At 37.0% G+C, this 14,517-nt stretch overlaps 1 protein-coding gene and 1 long non-coding RNA gene across 2 annotated transcripts in view; both read left to right on the forward strand.

Annotated features, from left to right (window-relative positions):
* The window catches only part of LOC118764903, a 20,306-nt gene extending 15,575 nt beyond the window's left edge, over nucleotides 1-4,731 (forward strand). The window contains exon 3 of the long non-coding RNA XR_005000739.1: nucleotides 4,721-4,731. This is a non-coding gene — a long non-coding RNA (uncharacterized LOC118764903). The remainder of the gene's footprint in view (nucleotides 1-4,720) is intronic.
* The window catches only part of LOC115215377 (integrin alpha-4-like), a 205,572-nt gene that overhangs the window by 48,842 nt on the left and 142,213 nt on the right, over nucleotides 1-14,517 (forward strand). The window lies entirely within an intron of this gene.

Raw genomic sequence — 14,517 nt, forward strand, 5'->3', positions numbered from 1 at the left:
CACTCACAAGATATATATATATGATGAGAGTGTGTATGTATACATACATACACATACATTTATATATCATAACCATTTTCATCATCACCATTTTAATGTCTAATTTTCCATGCTTGAATGAGTCATATGGAAGTACTTTAGAATTTTCTCTGGCTAGATGTACTTAGGCCTTTCTGATCCAACCCCACCACCACCTGTTTACATATATATATATATTACAAATTTATATATATATATATATATATATATATGTGTGTGTGTGTATATGTATATATAAATGACTATAGATGTGTCATCATCATCATCATCATCATAGTTTAATGTCCACTCTCCATGCTGGCATGGGTTGGACAGTTTGACTGGGGACTGGTGAGCCAGATGGCTGCACCAGGCTCCAATCTGATCTGGCAGAGTTTCTACAGCTGGATGCCCTTCCTAATCCCAACAACTCTGAGAATGTAGTGGGTGCTTTTATGTGCCATCGGCACCAGGGCCAGCCTGGCGGTACTGGCAACGGCCGCGCTCAAATAGTGTTTTTACATGTCACCTGCATGGGAGCTAGTCCAGTGGCACTGGCAACGACCATGCTTGAACGTTGTTTTTCACATACTACTGGCACAAGTGCCAGTAAGGCAACGCTGTAACGATCATGGTCGAATGGTGCTTTTTACGTGCCATTGGCACGGGGGCCAGTCAGCATCTCTGGCAATGATCACGCTCAGATGGTGCTCTTGGCGTTTCACTAGCACGGATGCCAGTCATGCGGTGCTGTCATCGAATGTATATAAACACATCATCATCATCATCGTCGTTTATATACATATATACATATACACACACATACACACATATATATATATATAAGCATACATATACGTATGTATGTATAAATATATATATATTAATATTTAGCAATTGTTTCTGCTATATATTTACACTCACACACACACACACACATATGATATACATACATATGCATACATACAAGGCCCTCCCACACACACATATTTGGAAAACGTTCCCAATTTTTCTCTTTTTTGTTGTTGTTGTTGTTGTTGCATCCGACTCAGGCTTGGTAACCTAATACTTCGCTACTTAATGATTTGTGTTACTTCTTAAATCATTAATATTTTGTCTGTGAGTGGATAGCATGGAATGGTGTCAATTGCAGCTATTGTAATTGTAGTCACAATGACTGTGTAGAGGTGTGTGTATCCTTTGAAGATATCAAAGAGTGTTTTGGGTGGGGTTTCTAAGTAGGGTAGTGATTGAATGTTGTAGCTGGTATCTATGTTGGAATTGGGAAAGAGAATGAGTAATTTTGTGATGTCAGAGATGAGACTTCTTAGAAATTTTTGAGGGTGATAGGTACGAAGCTGTTATTTTGGAATAAGAATAGCTCCCTAAACTCCCTTAAACTACATACTATTCATATAACTCTTTTTTGTTACTTTGTTGTTGCTTTTTCTTTCTTGAGCCATGCCTGGCTCATAATGGCTGGTTTCCCGGTTTCATTGGTACATAGGTTCCCCACCTGGATGGAACATCAGTTCATTGCAGGTGAGCTGCTAAATGCAGGAGGAAAGAGCGAAAGTTGTGGCAAAAGAGTCAGCAGAAGTTCACCATTACCTTCTGCTGGAACAAATAACAAAGAATTTACTAAAATAACCGTCATTACCAGTTTAATGTTAAGGTGGTGAGCTGGCAGAATTGTTAGCACACCAGCAAAATGCTCAGTGGCATTTCATCCCTCTTTGTTCTGAGTTCAAATTCCATTAAGCTTCATTTCGGGGTCGATAAAATAAGTACCAGTTGAATACTGGGGTCAATGTAATCAACTTACCCAGCCCCTGAAATTGATGGCCGTGTGCCAAAAATTGAAATCATTATTATTCCAATGTTAAGGCAGTGAGCTGGCAGAATTGTTAGCATGCCGGATAAAATGCTTAACGGCATTTCATCCGTGTTTATGTTCCAAGTTCAAATTCTGTCAAGGTCGACTTTGCCTTTCATTCTTTCAGGGTCAATAAAATAAATACCATTCAAACAATCTAATCAATTTACCCCTCTCCCAAAACTGCTGGCCTTGTGCTAAAATTTGAAACCAATATTATTCTGATGTTTAGACTATAAACTAACATGGAAGTCTGCTGGAAGGATTTAATTTAAATCACTTTGAAACTGAGAGTTTGTATCATAAAACCAGGGGCAGTCTGGGTTGGAATCGAAAGGGTTAAAGAGAAGGAAATACAGAGAAAGATTTGTTCTTTGAAAACAATTTCCCGTCAAAGCTGGGATGGTCATAGCTTGGACAATAAAAAGAATTCTACATAGAGCAGTCAATGTACTATGGTTTTCAATATATATATATATATATACACATGCATACATATATATATATACATATATATATATATATATATATATATATATTAGAGGGAAACCGCTATGTGGACACCCTCTAATATGTACATAATAGAATTTTACTGAACCTTCAGTTTTTTATATGCTAAATCACTGGTTTGAAATTGATGTTAATTAAATTAATATCTAATTTCTCACCCTCATTTTAAATATATATATATATAAATGCTGTTTCAACTATAACTATAACATTTATATATTTTTAAATTCATTTACACATTAATATCATAATTTCCAGAAATATCAAATTCACTTTTAATTTGCTAAATTTTGTCAAATAACTAAATATATTTAACATTTGCTTTACATTGTTTTTGTCTTCAAGTGAAACATATGTTCTATAATTCAAACATGTTCACATTTACTATTTTATAGTATTTGTTTTCACCTGTTTTTGTTTGTTTTTAAACTATATATTTCTTTATTCAGTTTGGTTTAGAGACATGCTTTATCTACATATTCTTTTAGAGCATTTTGTGAAGTCTATGGTAATTTCCTTCTTTCTTCTCACCCACACTTTGATAAAACTGAAGAGCAGTATAACTTCCTGGAAGTAAATTACTGCCAAACAGGATGTTACATCCAGCCATAGGAGAGGATTTAGAAAGCTTTCCTGATGTGGACCACCTGCCAGAATATATAAAAACAGTGTGAAAACAGCATCAGTAACAGCCCTGAAAATCGTGTGGAGCAGGCCTCTAACAAATCTTCCATTTCAATTTATGAGACTACCGCTTCCTGTCAATCTTTGCTTTGCCATATTTATTAAGAAATGTCAAGGCCAATCTCTTAAAGTAGTTTGAACACTGCAATACCCTGTTTCTGTCATGCTTAAATCTCTGTAGTTTTTTCAACAGAAGGCTGTGGGAATAAGCTGCATAAATTAACCACTAAAATAGGATTAACTGAAATTGTTGTTTATAGCGAAGGATTATAATTAAAGCTTTAGTAATATTTGTCTAAAACATAGCCGCCAGACATCATACAAATCCAATTAAATTGCTATGTAATCATAGCTATAGAATTCAACCTTTCTTTTCTAATATTTGGTCTTATAAACTTTCCAAATTCTTGCGGATTGATCCACATCCTTCTGGTTTTACAATTGTTGTTTATAGCAAAAGATAATGACAAAAGATTTAGTAATTTTTTTTCCTGAAATATACCCGCCAGAGGGTATACAGATCCAATTAAATTGCTGCTTAATCACAGCTATAGAATTCAACCATACTTTTCTAATATTTGGTTTCATGAATTTACTAAATTCTACCAACAAAATTTCTGTGAAATGGTCCATATCCTTCAGGGTCTACAATTGCAACTGGGAACAATATATCAAACCAGCAGAGTTAATCATCTGTAATAAATTTTCACTGAACTTGCTTTACAATAGAGTTAAAGACCTTACCATTTCCTTTTGTTCCTTGGAATTTAGTCAAGGATAACATTGCTCTGCTCTGAGAGCAGTTGGGTTTATGATTAGAAATGTGAGCCGTTTCTTTTCTTTTATTCTTTCTTTTGTTTATTTATTCTATCTTACTTTTAGTGTCCATTGCAAAGCTTCACTTAGCATCTGTTCTTGCCACTAGTGTCATGTGATTGGTTGATTTCCTTGCTATCCACTGACAGTTTTGGCCTCTTTAAATGTCCATACTCACATATCATACATGCTTCCCTCTTGTCAGTCCAATTATATATTTCTCAGGAAAAGTGATTTATATGGATGAGAACCTAAGAGTTAAATACCACTGTAAGATTTTAACCTATGATTTAATGCATATTTTGAAGTGAGTAACGCTGATGTTTTTGACAGATAGGATTTTGTCTTAGCAAAATACAGAATACTGAAAGGGGAGGACATGAAAGCAAAATAGAAAACTGGTTGGCATTCATTCTGTGGTCAAAGCTCTTAGCCCTCAATGGTCTAATACACTTAACCTATAACACCTACATAGTCAATACACACACACACACACATGCACGCACACACACACACACACACAATAGAAATGTACTTATCGATATTTTTCACATTGTTTAATAGGAAGGTGTATACTTAATGTTAAAAAATTAGGTTTTCTTTATATATGTATATGTGTATATGTGTGTGTGTGTGTGTGTATATGTATATACATATATACCCAGTGGCGGACTGGGTCTAAAAATATTGGTTGCCAGTAAACTAAAGGGGCCCACCCGCAACTACAGTGCTATCATTTAATTTCTTTTTTTTGTTAAAAGTATTCTTTCCAACTGTCTACAAACACAGCCAGGCTGAAATAATGTATTCTTCCAGGAGTGAATATATGGGTCCCCATATATGGATTTTAATGGTGCAGGGTCCCACTTGCCATCGGGCAAGCTGGCAACCTGATCAGTCTGCCACTGTATATATCTCATCACTTCCACACACACACATTTGTAGTACATAGGCACACACATTATGAATGTGTTTTGGGGGGATGTGATGAGCAGGGGAACCAAGAAGAGTGATGAATATTGTAGCCAGTGAGGACAATGGCTTCAGAGATGACCTCAACGCTGGGAAAGACATGGCTGAAAACTGTTGTTGATATCTGGATGAGTCTGGAGAATGAGAGATGAAAGAGATGTAGTTGAAAGCCTGAGGAAAGTGGAAACTGAGTCAGAGTCAATGAAAGTTTTTGTTGCTGATATCCAAGTGAAAGGGATGAGTAATGGAAGAGTGAAATTATATATATGTACAGAGACCATCTTGATGAGTGAGGTCTGAGTCGAGTGCAGACTGGACAATAGAGATAGGCTATAAGGGGTGAGACATTTATTCCTTAGAGTGGATTAGGAAGTATGGCATACGTAATTGTTGTTGTTTAATCCTAAATCTGTTCTGATAAAGCAGATGAATCATAGCAGGATCAAAGATGATCCTTCTATGACCAAGTCACCCTGTCTAAATATACTGTATCTAGGATATATTTTCTGGGATCCAGACAAACCCCATCTAGGACAAAACCCTCCTGGGACAAAACCCTCCTCAGACAAAACCTCCCTAGTTAAAGTGGGAAAGCAGTCTAAACACCATCAATTATATTTTTGGGTTATATTTCAATTTTTCTTATTTTCTTACTTGTTTCAATCATTAGACTGTGGCCATGCTGGGGCACTGCCTTGAGGAATTTTTAGTTGACTGTATCGACCCCAGAATTTTAAAATTTTCATTAGACTGTGGCCATGCTGGGGCACCGTCTTGAAGAATTTTTAGTCGTAGAAAAATCAGCATTTTAAAATTTACGTTTAAAGTCTTGTTTTCTTCTCTCTGCACTTAGAGATTAATTAGAATGAGTTGACCTTTTGAACTTTCTCTGGCTGATGAAGGTCTAATAGAATTATGGCACCGAAGGCTAGTCATTCAAACATATCTCCTATCGTTTCTATCTTTCTACACATTTTTTGAAGAAATGCTGTTCCTTTCGTTAGAATTCAGACAATACATACATTGAGTAGTAAAGAGTCTTGTGTTCTGTTATTCTATTCTACTTATTTATTTTTGATTGAATATATTTTTATTTATTTAAAAATTTAAATTTTGGTAAAATTAAATTTTTTTTACAACTGCGATTTCCATTTTTGTTTATGTGAAATTATGAAAAAAGAATTCAAGAGATTTGGCTGTTATTTCTAGCATGTGGAGAGACCTTCTAGGTTTGATTTCATGCGTTGGTTGAAAATCACCTAAAAAAATTCTGGGGTCGATACATTCAACTAAAAATTCTTCAAGGTGGTGCCACAGCATGGCCGCAGTCTAATAACTACAATAAGTAAAAACAAAAAAAAAAATTCTGGAGTCAATACATTCAGCTACAAATTTTTCAAGGCAGTTCCCCAGCATGGCCACAGTCTCTAAATCACTGAAACAAGCAAAAGAGAAAAAAAAATGAAAAAGAATGGAAAAATATAACCAAGGGGGTTTTGTCCACTTTCACACTTTAACTAAGGGGGTTTTGTCCTAGGTGGGTTTTGTCATACACTCATATTTTCTAGTATGTACTCCCACTTTCAAGATGGTAGGGTTTGACTCGAAGGAGCTCAAGCTAGAAATAACAGTTAAATGTGGAGGATCGACATTCACGGCTATTTGAGAAGAGGAGACAGAAATGTCCAATATATTCTTTTACTCATCCACCCCCTCACACATCCAACCCCTCAGATCCTTTCGCTAATCCACTTTCTCCTTCAATTCTCTGCTCATTCCTGTCCTCACACTTTCATTCATCTACTTCCTCATAGTTTTGCATTGATCCATTGCCTTTCACTTGTCCACTCCTCTATACTCGCCTTTTTTTCATTTTTAAAAATTTTCATTGCTTAATCAGAAAAGGGATGGGCAGTGCACACGGCCAGATTAAGCTCTGTGGAGATGGGGAAAAGAATTTCCTGCAGTTGGCTGTGACAAGTTTTGAGAGCTGTTTATGCTTTTGCGTTTGTCATGTACGTAGAATAAATGAATCAGTTTCTCAAGATAGGGTACTATGCGATTTTGTGGGAGATGGGACTTTAGAATGGAGTATAATCATCAACATCATTGTTTAACGTCCATTTTCCATGCTGGCATGGGTTGGACGATTTGACTGAGGACTGGCAAGCCAGGAGGCCTCACCAGGCTTCAATCTAATCTGGCAATGTTCTACAACTTGATGCCCCTCCTTAATGCCAACCACTCCATGAGTGTAGTAGGTGTTTTTTACGATCTGATGAGTTTGCCAAACTACTGTTCAATATATATATATATATACATACATATATATATATATGTATATATTTTTTTTTTCTAGTGAAGGTTGGTTTATAGGATTACTCTGGGTTTTAATCCCATAAACCAGCCTTCCCCAGAAAAAATATAAACTGCTCTACATCTTAGAATGTGCTTCTTCTCTGGATTTATGTTTTCTACAAATGGTGGCATGGTAAGAAGTTTGCCTCCCAACCACATGGTCCTGGGTTCAGCCCCGTTGCGTGGCATCTTGGGCAAGTGTCCCCTTCTATAGCCTTGTGAGTGAATTTGGTAGATGGAAACTGAAAGAAGCCTGTCATATGTATATATGAGTGTATGTATGTTTTTATGCCTGTGATTGTACCCCATCACCACTTGAGAACCAGTATTGATGTATTTTACGTCCCTATAGCTTAGAGGTTCAGCAAAAGGGACCAACTGAAAAGATACCAGGCTTAAAAAGAAAAACAAAAAAGAACTGGAATCAATTCATTTATCTAAAATTCCTCAAGGTGGTGTTCCAGCATGGCCACTCAAGTGACTGAAACAGTTAAAAGATGTATATGTATGCATGCATGTATGTATCAAAAGGATGTGTTATAATACTATTCCACAGCCATACCAACAATCCAATATACCTCCATCATCAGCTGCCCCACAGATATCATTATGGTTTTGACACCTGGGCAGTACCATTCAATCCGGCAATGTATGTATGTATGTATGTAATATATGTATGTAATATATGTATGTATGTAATATATGTATGTATGTATGCATGCATGCAAATCCACCCACTTTTTCCAATCCTCACTCTGTATTCTCTCTTATACCTACCTTCCTCTATCTTGAGAGTATGCCCTGACATCTCATCACCCCTATCATAGTCTTCTTTCCAGCTACTCCCACCCTTATATAATACAGGGTAGTCATGTATTTTCTTCTATAGCAAGACACCTGTCCTGCTCACTCTACCATGCTTTAGCCTCTCAACACCTGGCATGAAGCCACTTTCTTCTCTACTACAACCCCATTCAGTCCAGGGCTCTGTTTCTTTGTCTTGTGAGTTGGTGACATCACTAAAAAACCACCCAGTAAACTCTGTAAAGTGGTTGGCAGTGAGATTGAACCTGAGACTATATGATTGAGAGGTAAATTTTTCAAACACACAGCCATGTCTGCACCTTAAATTTTTAGATTGTGACCATGCTGGGGCAACATCTTGAAGAAATTTAGCCAAACAACTTGACCCCCAGGACTTATATTTTTAAAACCTGATACTTATTCTAGCAGTGTATTATGCCAAACCACTAAGTTACAGGGATGTAAACAATCTAACACTGGTTGTTAAGCAGTGCAGAGAGACAACACACACACACAGATATATGTATATATATATATATACTAACAGTATCACCCGGCGTTGCTCGGGTTTGTAAGGGAAATAACTATATAAGCATTTTTAGAGAGTTATAGCCAAAAAATAGCAAAAAATGCATTAAAAATGGAAAAAAAATTATGGTAATTTTTTTTTTAAATCGTTGACTCATCGTAGACATTTTTAGAGAGTTACTTCCCTTATATAATAACGAAAAATGCATTAAAATGGAAAAAAATTATGGTAAATTTTTTTTTAAATCGTAGACTCATCGTAGACGCGCGCTAATACCCAGAAGGGCTCGATATGAATCACGACTATAAGTTAAACTGCACCGCAAAATGTGGGAGTAGTTAGGAATCTAAATTGTAGGAGACAGACACACAACTTCACTTTTATATATAAAGATATATATATATATAAAGGTAGATAAGGCCGGTCTATGAGATTACCCTGGGTTCACACCCATAAAACAATTAGCTTTACAGCGTATCATCAGACCCCAAAGCACATGGGTAACCCAATCGTCAGGATTCCTCTCTTGACCTTGTAGTTCAAAGGAATGCAGAGCATTACGTTTGGCACCAGCTTGGTTGCAGGAGCTGGCAGAAGAGTGTTGAGTTGAACACTAAACCGCCTACGGAGCTCCACTCCAGATTTCTTTGAAGGTTGTCTCCTTTCTGTAACCGGGTACTGTCAGCCGGAGCCAGCTGAGCCCGAGACTTGTGTCAGGCAGGGTCGTCAGTCCCTGAAGTAGTGAAGAAAATTGCTATCCACTACCTAATATATATATATATATATATATATATATATATATATATATATATACATGTATATATATATATGACAAAGGAATAACGATTACCTTAAGAACTTCATTTGTTTAGAGATAAAGTTATCATCTATATATATGACAGGATTCTTTTAGTTTCCATCTGCCAAATCCATTCACAAGGCTTTGGTTAGCCCAAGGCTTTAGTAGAAAGCACTTGCCCAAGGTGCCACACAGTGGGACTGAACCCAGAACTATGTGGTTGGGAAAGCAAACTTTTTAATCATACAACCATGTCTGCACCTTAATTATGTAAATTTGTTCAGCTACCAATAACTTTTTTCATTCATATTCATTTACATTCATTCAATCACATTCACTTGTACTCATTCACTCGAATATATAGTCACCCCTTGCTCACTTGCACCCATTCACTTTTGCATCCTCCTTTACTGACTTGTACTCACTCACTCATTCACGTCCATCCCTCACACCCAGACTCCAGCTCTTTTGCATTAAAATTCCTTATAGCAGTCCATTTCCTTGCACTATAATATGATAGACCTTTTAGCTCCCGGCATGATAACATGGTATGGTGACTTGTTAAAACGTTTGACTGTATTTATAGTTTCTTAATCATTTAATGCTCATTGAACGTTTGTCAACAGGTAGTGGTGTGATGTGTAATGTGTGTGTTTGTGTGATATGTACTTGGAAATTGCTGGCTCAAATTAGCAGTGGAAAATTCATTCTGAAATTAGAATTAATTTACTTGTCTAATTTTTTTGTTATTTAGCTCCAGGTTAGGGTGAGAGATTAGTAGAAGGATTGGTTAGAGCATTGGACAAAAATGTCTTGCAGTATTTTGTTTTGGATTGTTACCTTTTGTATTCAAATCTTGTCGAATTCAACCTTGCCTTTCAGTTTTTACCAGGGTCAATGGAATAACTTGTTAATCAAACGCTGGAGTTAATTAAATCAATTACCCAACACTAAAATTTGTTTGGTCTTGTACCTATGAAAGTAATCATTATTTAACTATTGTTCTGATCATGGTTAAAGACATTCCATACATGACTGTCCTGTCCTTCTCTTGGATATTACACACAAAAGACTAAATGAGCCAAGGAGCATATCCCATTGCCTGACGGTTGGGTTTAATTTGAGGGAGATTTGGCTGCTATTTCTAGCATGTGGATCAATCATATTGATACTCCATCATTAATTCATTGTACAAGTTATTGTTGTTGTTTAACCCCCAGATCAATCCTGATCAAGGAGACTTACATCAAAATCATGGCCACCTTGTTTTATCTTTCAGACATAATGTTCATATTAAATTACTAGTTGTTTGTGTGTAGCAGGGATTTGAAATTGAATCTCTGAATAACTAGTCGGTCATCACGACCAGGCCACAATAGTCTCGTGATCGGTCTATAATGCAACCAACCAGCATCAAGCTATCGCATGATTCAATCTTCTAGAATCTTCTTGTGCACTATAAAAGACCACTTTTGGTGGTAATTAATTGCAGAATGTTGAGGCGGCAGTCAAGTGACGTGGCTCCATCACCATGAATAAAAGACAGTTGTTTCCAGTTATGTTGGGCAAGCCACATGTTGCCGTATCAATAGCTTGCTGTAAACTCCAAGCAGTACATTCCTCCCAGTATGTAGTCGTCTTTATGTGCAATAACCGAATTATCTGTTAAAGTGTTTGTGAGCTTTGTTCAGTTACTTCTTCACGCAGCCCAACAAACAACATTATCAACCAGCTATCACAGCTCACAGCCATAACAGCAACTCCCAAGCCTCAGATGTTTTCTTTCATGGCTACACAATGCACCACGGAACATACGTATAGGAATTTGTGGGGTGCGGGGTGTTTAACCAACATTGTGTGTTAAGACAAGAGTTAAAGAAGGAACAGCTATGCACCCATTTCGATTCTTGTTGGAACTGTTATCAGTAACTATAAACCATCTTCACCAATTCGCAAACAGATTGCTTATCACACCCATTCATATTGTGTGTAAGAGTGAACAGGGTAGACCAATTTTAACTCTCTTCTGTTCGATCAAACATTAAATTATTGGTGTTGTGATAATGTTTTATTTCATTGCTATAATGCATTATAGAACATGGCGTCCGTGCTAGCGGGGTGCAAAGAGCACCATACGAGTGTGATCGTTGACAGAGCGGCTAACTGGCTTCCGTGCCAGGGGCACATAAAAGGGCATCATTCGAGTGTGATCGTTACCAGCGTCACCTTACTGGTACTTGTGCCCGTGCTAGTAGGGTGCCAAGAGCACCATCTGAGTGTGACCTTTGCCAGAGCAGCTATCTGCCTTTCGTGCCGGTGGCACGTAAAAGGGCACCATTCGAGCGTGATCGTTACCAACGGCACCTTACTGGCACCTGTGCCGGTGGCATTTGTAAAGAAATTCGAGCAAGGTCATTACCAGTACCGTCTGACTGACCCTCGTGCCTGTGGGACGTAAAAAGCACCCACTACACTCTCGGAGTGGTTGGCATTAGGAAGGGCATCCAGCTGTAGAAACTGTGCCAGATCAAGATTGAAGCCTGGTGCAGCCATCTGGTTCGCCAGCCCTCAGTCAAAATCGTCCAAGCCATGCTAGCATGGAAAGCGGACGTTAAACGATGATGATGATATATATTGGGTTTGTTTCAGCTAATTGTGTGTTGTGATGATTGTAAAGGCACAATGTTGACTAAAACAACCTATAGATGTGTTCTATGATACATTATATCGTTCATATAGCTGAGACTGAATCATACAATGTGTTCTTGGTGTTTTTTTAAAAAGATGTTAGGATGTGGTTCAAGTGAGCTTTTGCTGCTATTTTTAGCATATCAAGTGACCACATAGAGGCTCTTCGCTTTGATTTGGTTTTTACTGGGCAGCTTACATAATGAAAGCTACTGCTTTAGAAAGAAAGAAAGAAAGAAAGGAAGGAAGGAATTTTCTCAGTTGATTTCTCTCTTGCTGGATTACATATGTTTGTCTCAAATAATCTCTCGGTTAATTAACAATCAATTACTCATTGACCAATTAAACGGTGCTTATGTTGCAGCATGAAAGATAAAAATGCACGAAACAAAACAACAAAAATGCCGGTTCCTTAGTCTAAAAAAACGCTGTGTTATAACTTGTGTTTTCTGTATGAGAATTAATTGAAGGCGAGAACAACTATTTGTCCAGAAACGAGAATAGATTTACGCCAGACACGTACTTATGTGTATTTCTATGCGTTTGTTCATGTGTGTACATTATGTAAATAAATGCGTGCATTAACAATTTTCTTTTGCTATGAGTTCTACGTCTATTTGTGGTGTCCTGTACTCACGTATATATATTTATATATACATGTAGATGTAGGTACGTACATATATGTATGCATATATTTTATTTATTACACTATATATATATATATTATATATATATATATATATATATATATATATATATATATAGCTGTCTGCAAGCCTCTCTGCTTTTCCCCCCTCTCTCCCTCTCCCAACTATTTCTCTCTCTTTCTTGTCTCTTTCTATTTTTTCTGTTTTTCTTCTGTCTGTCTGTCCCTCTTTTTCTTTCTCCCCTTCTCTCTTTATGTCTGTCTCTCTCTTTCTCTCTCTACTTTTCTCATATCTATTTATTAATCTCTTTCTCCGCTTGACGATCTCTCTACTCTCTCTCTCTCTCTCTCTCTCTCTCTCCTATTTGTCTTTCTCTCTATCTCTGCTTGACGATCTCTCTACTCTCTCTCTTACTCTCTTATTTGTCTTTCTATCTGCTATTTATTTTCCTCATATCTCTCAGACTGTCTCTATCTCCGTTGTACTTCTCTCTCTCTCTTTCTTTCTTTCTCTCTCTTTCTTTCTTTCTCTCTCTTCTTTCTTTCTCTCTCTTTCTAATATTCATCTTACCTCCTCCTACTCCCCCTCACACCTCTTGACTTAAAACAGGTGTTGTCCATAAAAGTCCATAATGGCCTTATAAATTAATCTTAGATAATTAGGCACTGCTAATTATTATTATTCGTTCAGTGTAATTTCATGGCGTAATATTAAACAGCAAACAGTGCAACATGTACCCCCTCATACACATTCTCGTTTTATGATAGATTGCATTAAAAGAACCTTGACTAATATTATCACAACGGTTTTATATTATTAATAACGACTCCCTTAAACCAGTCAACTGGAAAAAAAAAGTAAAAAAAAAATCAGTTATTTGGGTTAAGTCAGTACGGAAATGTAAATGGTAGTTCGTTTATTTATTTATACCTTGTATTTGTTTCAGTCATTAGACCAGTGGTTTTCAACCTAGTTCCGCCAGTACAGTCCAGGGGTTCCGCAAGAAGTTACAAAACTGCTAAAGTCGACAGTAATTTTTAATTCTCCTGTGCAGATATGTGTGCATAGGACAATTAAATTATTGCACAGGGGTTCCTCGAGCCAGTGAAATGTTTTCTTGGGGTTCTGCTCCAGCAAAAAGTTTGAAAAGCACTGCATTAGACTGTTGCCATGCTGGGGCACCAATATTTACTTAAGCCTTGTATTGATTATTTTGTTGAACCACCAAGTTTCGGGGGTGTAAAGAAACTAATATGCGTTATCAAGCAGTGATAGGGAACAATCACACACACACACACACACAACAGGCTTCTTTCAGTTTCCGTCTACCAAATCCCCTCATAAGGCTTTCGTCTGCCAAAAGCTGTAGTAGAAAGCACTTTCCCAAAATGTTACGCAGTGGGATGAACTCGGAACTGTGTGGTTGGGAAGCGAACTTCCCACCACACACCCACACTTGTGCCATATTTATCTAATTGATGTTTTGCCTTAGACCTGTCCTGATTAAAGAGACCAACAATCGAAGGTATTCTAGTCATGACCATCTCAACTTTTTCATGCATTGTGTATCTTGAACAGCACTGTGCACAGTGTTTTTTGTGGGTGGGAGGGAAGATTGTTAAGCGGTATTATACAATATAATTTGAGGGTGATTTGGTAGTTATTTCTATCATGAGCAGCCATGTAGGAACTTATTTCATTGACCTTTAATGTATGTCTAAAGTCTCCCTTAATTTTATTAAAAGAATCATGTATATCATTATACAATATATGTTGCATGTTCATTTGTGGAAGTAACAAAAGAAACAAACTTTAA

Source organism: Octopus sinensis, linkage group LG9 (assembly GCF_006345805.1).
Source record: "Octopus sinensis linkage group LG9, ASM634580v1, whole genome shotgun sequence".
NCBI lineage: Eukaryota > Metazoa > Mollusca > Cephalopoda > Octopoda > Octopodidae > Octopus > Octopus sinensis.